The sequence below is a fragment of the Quercus lobata genome, chromosome 2 (assembly GCF_001633185.2).
Source record: "Quercus lobata isolate SW786 chromosome 2, ValleyOak3.0 Primary Assembly, whole genome shotgun sequence".
Taxonomy (NCBI): Eukaryota; Viridiplantae; Streptophyta; class Magnoliopsida; order Fagales; family Fagaceae; genus Quercus; species Quercus lobata.
The window spans coordinates 53,227,619-53,234,417 of NC_044905.1; the positions used below are offsets into that span (position 1 = coordinate 53,227,619).

General features: G+C 34.0%; 1 long non-coding RNA gene across 1 annotated transcript; it reads right to left on the minus strand.

Annotated features, from left to right (window-relative positions):
- On the minus strand, window positions 1–846 carry LOC115978017. The gene is made up of 2 exons (XR_004088619.1): window positions 699–846; window positions 1–431 (listed from the first exon to the last, which is right to left on the minus strand). It is a non-coding gene; the product is annotated as an uncharacterized LOC115978017 (long non-coding RNA).
- Between the last annotated feature and the right edge of the window lie 5,953 nt (window positions 847–6,799).

Below are 6,799 nucleotides of genomic sequence, written 5' to 3' on the forward strand. Positions count from 1 at the left end.
TTTGCATGAAAGTCCCACAAGTAATCATTGGACTGAGTTTAGTCAGCTCTTTTATTTTGCACACTTCAGAACAAACTACATAGTATTCATCGGGTTAACTATCCCTTCCCCATAAAAAAAGAAAAGAAAAAAAAAAAGCCGTAGCTTATTAAGTGCAAATTACAACACTGCGAATTAGAGGCTTTGCAAACTTCAAACCACCTATATGACACTTAGGATTTTATTTATTGCCATTGCTCCTCATGAGAATAAGCTAAGTGCTTATTATCTGAAAGTCAGGGGTTAAGGTTGTGAGCAACCTCGACGGCTGTAGACGTTACAAGGTGGATCCGCTTTTGGCTTTGGCGGTGGCTGTGGCTTACATGCAGCATATGATTTTCCGCGACCACAGCTTGGGGTTGCGCCTGGATTCTTCACTGGTGCGACTGTAACTGAGATATGATATGAAGTAATCAGAATGAAATCAAAAGGAAATCATGGGCCAGAACCAGGCGATTTTTGAACAAGATATGGAATCTTTTGCAAGTATTTGGTGATAATTTATCAGAAACACACCAAGTAATTCTAACATAAATGAGCAACTGCTATGCAAACTCTTAGTAATGGAATCTATATTAAAAGTTCAGTTTAATAATAAGCATGCTGCAAAATATATATATTAAAACACAACTATCTACTAGAAACTGTAATGTTCTCACCAGCTAGTTCTCGAGCTGCATTTGAAGAAGGAATGAAAAATGTGGAAAGCAAGAGAAAGCAGACCACTAGAATGGCTTTCATTTCGAGAGTTGATAGTTGATGGTTCTCAGTTTCTCTATCCTTATCCTATATATAGACCAAGCAAGTAGGAGCCTGTCTAAAGTTGGGAAGAATAGTCAAAGTGTTAGGTAGGATTGAAAAGTATTATAAAAAAGGGAATCTATATTAAAAAAAGAAAAAAAAAAAAAAAGAAAAGAGAGAGAGAAAGAGAGTTTAGAAACCAAAGTTGACTAGAAGACGTACAAATTGACAAGGGTGTCTTCCTGCTCTCTTGTTTTCTCAAATCGATATAAATAAGTTGCTTTTGCGTAATAATACGTGGTCCCTTTAGCTTAGATACTCTCTTTAGTTTATTAAGAAACTAGCATTATGCCGCACGGCTTAATCAAAATTCAAATATAGATAGTTTTATAATTAATTTACTTAAAATTAAATATTAAAATAGAAAATAAAAATAAATGAATACTTTTCTTTTAAATTATATAAAGTCCGTTTGGATTGAAGTTATTGTTGCTGAAACTGAAAACTGAAAATATTATAGTAAAATAATTTTTAAATGTGTGAATAGTATCGTGTGACTCATTTTTAATATTTTTTAGTACGTGAACAATGCTATGAATAGTGATAAATAGTGCATGAACAGTGACTTTTGTCCCCTGCACAGTGAATCCATGTGATGTTACTGTTCACCATAGGGGGAAAAAAAAATCTGAAAACGCAAGCTTGTAAATGCAGATGCCCATTCCAAATGGCATCATAATGAATGTGTATTGTGTGAGACTAAAATAATAATAATAATAATAATAACAATACTCAAAATGAGATGAATACAATTCATAAATTTTTTTTTTGTGAAGTACTTGAGTTGGATCAAGCTTGTGGCGATTGTGTTGCATTGTTTATATTGGGAACTACTTGAGTTCACTAATAAAAAAAAAAAAAATCAAACTCAGCTTATTTGTACTCTTTTTCAAATTCAAATATTCTTCTTTTTCTTTACCTCATCCTCACACCCAAAAAAAATAAATAAATAAAACAAAACAAAAGAAGGGTGGATATACCTGACTCATATGGTGAAATCCTATATCCGAAAATTGGTTCAGAGAATCAAAGATTCAAAAGTTTTAGTGCTCATAATCCCACCACCACTATTCTCTGTCAATGTATTCTTGTTCTTCGAGTTGATTGCTGTTTTGAGCCATTGCATTGCATTTTCTAGATTTTTGTGATAGCGAAGTTAATCAGTTTTTTGTGGGGGTGAGCTCACATAATGACAGGAGTACTAAATAGCTTAGTGTATAAGAATATTAGTAGATCTAGAATTTGAGAAGAAAATAACTTGATATGAACAAAAAGAAAAAGGAGCTTATCTAATCAAGAAGTTTAGGTATACTTTATCCCAAAAAATAGTTAATGTTATTAGCTACAAAAAATAAATAAATTTATAAATTTTTACATGAAGCAAGTGAAGTAGACAAGGTTTTGAAACCCGGACCAGACCAGACTGGGCGGTCCGACAGGAAAAACCGAAAACCAAACTGAAATCTGATTTTTTAAGCATAGAGAACCGAGTATACATGAGTTCTGAGAGAATTGAACGAACCAGGGTTCAACCGGGAAAACTGGACGAACCATAGGTTGATTCAACCGATCGTTTTGGCCATACCGGAGCCTATATCGGATTTCAGCCGAAATATTAGTACCAGACCGAAATAGAAAAAACTCAAGTTTTAGATCTGAAACCATCAGTGACTTACCTGCTTGTTGTGCTCATGTCACCGCCTCTATCATTAGAACGTTTCTACCATGTTTCCCAGACCAGATGCCCTTTTTTCTTCTTTTTCTTTAGCCCATTTTGTGGATCTGCCCCTCCACTTTTTCTTCTTTCTTCGTTCACCCAGTGCCCCTTATTTCATATTATTTCTTATATGTTTCTTTTTCAATATTAGGGATGGCAACGTGCCAGGTTCGGGCCAGGTTTTTGCATACCCGAGCTTGACCCGCTGGCCAAGACCCGCGACTCGGACCCGGCCCAATTATTAATAGGGTTTTTTTTTTTGGGGGCCCAGACCCGCCCCGCCGGGCCCCGAGGGCCCCGTTTAACCGCTTGGGCCCAAATCTGGCCTAACCATTTTTTTTTTTTTAAGCCTATTGAGTTTTTTTTCCCCAGATTCAAGCCCATTCATTGGGTAGCCAATTCAAGCCCATTCAAGGCATTATTGGGTAGCCAATTCAAGCCCATTAAGATTTTTGGCATATGCAGCCAAGTCAATCCAAATTATAAGTTAATCATAAATCAATAAATAACCTGTTAATTATACATCTATAAATCAATAAATCATAACTAAAATCACCAACTAAACATAAAAATAAAATAAATCCAATAAGTTCAAGAACTAAGTATCACAAGTCCAACAAGTTCAAGTAATTAAAAAATAAAAAGTTACAAAACAAATCCCACAAGTCTAAGAAATTAAAAAGGCTAAGAAATTACAAAATGTCTTATCCTCCACAAACCAACAAATTAAAAAGCCTAAGAAATTACAAAATGCTAAAAAGGCTTAGAATAATTACAAACCAACAAATTAATCCAACAAGTTTAAGAAATTAAAAAGGCTACTAAATTAATACAAAATGTCTAATCATCCATAATTGTGACACAACTGCAATCCTCTTCATTAGGCTCCCCATCATCAAGAATTGATTGAAGTGTACAATCTCCAGACATAGCTGAAGAACCTACAACAACAATGAATTAAAGAATGGAATAAACTTCATCAAATTGTAACTAGCAAATATAAAAATACAATTTTAATTTTATAAATAGAAATCAGACAATTAATAACCGTTGATTTCACTCCATAACCAATTCTGAGCACACATCATTGCCTCTATAGTGTTGGGATGTAGCCTACTACGGTGTGGACTTAAAAGTCTCCCATTGGTGCTAAAGGCCGATTCTGAAGTAACAATTGTGACAGGAATGGCTAAAATATCTCTTGCAATCCTTTGTAAAGTAGGATACTTGAGACCATTACTTTTCCACCATCCCAAAATATCAAAATCTTCACTCCTCTTCAACACTCCCTCATCAATGAAATGATCAAATTTCATTCTAGCACTCTCATGTTTCTTTGAACTACTTGAACTATTGTTCACAAACAAATCAAAAGATGACATTGCCCCACTCAACCTAAATTTCATTTGTGCCACAAGACTTGAAGTACTAGCAGGAATATGAGAACTTCTTTCATTATCTACAGAGGACTCATTTATATTTCCATACTCATCAAGCAAATCATAACAAAGATTCTTAATTTTTTCAATCTCCAAATTAGAATTATCACCATAAATGTTAGAATAATAAAATTCTAATAAATTCATCTTATATCTTGGATCTAAGATAGCAGCAATAGCTATAACAACACTAACATTAGCCCAATAAGAATTAAACTTAGCAAGCATGCTTTCTGCCATCGTACTTATTATCTCATTTGAAGATACACTCCATTCATTCAATGCAATTTTCAACTCACACACCACATTAAAATACATATTAGTTGTGGGGTATTTATGACTGGAGAAAAACTTAGTCGCACTATGAAACAACTCCAACCTCCCACAAATATCTTTGGCTAACTCCCAATCATAATCATATGGTAAACAAGTATAAGATATTTCATGTTTACCCAAATGTGAGAAAACATCTTTATAAATCAATGCAGTAGAAAGCATTAAGTAAGTTGAATTCCAACGAGTTTTACAATCTAAGACTAACTCTTTGGTGCATTGAACACACAATTGACGTGCATTTTCTTCAAATTTTTGCCTTCTTTTTGGTGATCCAGTCCAATAAATCACACTATCACGAATCCTTTCAATACCATCACCAATAAGAGACAACCCATCTTGAACAATCAAATTCAAAATATGTGCAACACACCTCATATGCAACATAGACCCACCCAACATAAGAGAACTAGTATCAAGCTTATTCAAAAGAAGTCTAATCATGGCATCATTAGTACTACAATTATCAACAGTTATTGTAGACAACTTCCTATTAATGTTCTACTCTAAAAAACAATCAACAAGGACTTCAGTAAGGACATATTTCGTGTGTGGAGAAGGAACGTAAACAAACCTAGAAAAATAATATGAATAATTATAACATAACTCAATAAACATTCTAAATGTAAAGTCTTTAACATTCAATTTATAGATAAAAAAAATTACCTTAGAACCCGGCTTTGCAACGTCCAAGTATAATTAATAAAATGAGCGGTAATGACCATAAACCCTCTCTTTTTATTACTTGTAGTCCACATATCAGTTGTAATTGCCATCCTACTTCCATTCTTGTCTGTCATCTACAAAGCTTTCTCCCTCTCATTATCATAGATTTTAAGAATGTCACTCTTCAAAGTATTTCTTGTGACAAGTTTAAACATAGGTTGAAGATCAGCCACAAATTATTTAAACCCAATATGGTCAACCATTGAAAGGGGATATTCATGTAGGATGACCATACGAGCAAGCTTATTCCTCACTCTAACTTGATCAAATTGGTAAGTATTCAAACTCATGGCTCCATCCACCTTATTTTGTTGTTTGATTAAGACTTGTTGTCTCATATCCCTTATATCTTTAAATTTCATCCGTGGACATCTTGCTAAATGATTACCTAAATGAGTTGTACCTTGGCTAGACTCACCCAAGTAAAGTTTGTTACAATGATGGCTTTGGGCTTTAACTTTTCCATCAACTTTCTTCCTTGTAAAATGAGACCAAATATCTGAGGTAGTCTTTCTTTTTTTACTTGTATCCAAGTCCTCATTTGTAGGCTCTTGCTCTCTCTCTGTCCCTTCTTGTTCCTCTACCTTTAAGTCTTCTCCTACTAAGTCCATCGTCGGGTATTTCGGATTCCTAATTGGTTCAAAAGTTTGGGAGTTAGAATCAAAACAAATTATCACAAATTTATTATTACACATACTCATTGATTAATAGGCACAAATTCATAATTATACAGATTCACAAATTCTATCAACGTAATCATAATTAAACATGATTAACTACAAATTCAAACACTTACTCGTTGTTTAATGGTGATCCTGAGGGTGAACTGCTAGGTGACAATGGTGAGGGTGATCGTGAAAATGGCGAAGGAGACCGCATAGTCGGCAAGGGACAACGTCCAGTTCTCAAGGGAGAGCCACTTGGCAAGGAAGAACCAAATTTGTTTGTGTCTGTGTTTGTGTCTTGCATCTCCGTTTTAGGATCTGCATTCCCAACAAACACAAAAAACAAACAATTTCTTCCATTAAACAAACTATGCAGAAATGAAGAAGACACCAAAGTTATCACATGAAACAAAGTCACAAAACCCTATGGCATTGACCCTTTGAAACACTTTCTTGCTCCTCAAAGCAACAACAATTCATGTAAATTACTAAATTTTAGCTCCAAAAGTAAATAACACCAAAAAGCAACCAAATCAAGTTCCAAAATTTACAAAAATTATCCCATCAATTCATCTTGTAAAATCAGATATACAAAATATTTCCAAGCCTTAACTTTACATGGCTTAGGCATTTTCATTTATATGAGAGTTTGTTACAAATTCAAATTGTATGTACAGTTCAGCTATACCAGTTATACAATCCGGATATACCTCTAGCTCATCATTTAGATACAAAATTCAAATATGATTCTATCTTATCCTAATCCTTATCTCATCACAAGCCTAAACCTATCTGATCTTATCTTATTCAAATATGATTCAAATATACAAAATCACATACTGATCAGTTGCTATCCTCTGCAACTACAGCTGTATCCTTAACACATCTTGACAATGCAAGATTAAAACCATAGAGAAACTAATACCAAAACCCCTTCTAGTTCTCACAACTAAAAACACAACATTAACTAGCTCAAAAAAGCAGGAAAAAAAAAGTACTTCCAAAATTACAAGTGCTAATTTTAAACACAAAACTTCGTTTCGCAACAGAATCTCCTCATAGCTTTTTTACAAGCGCTA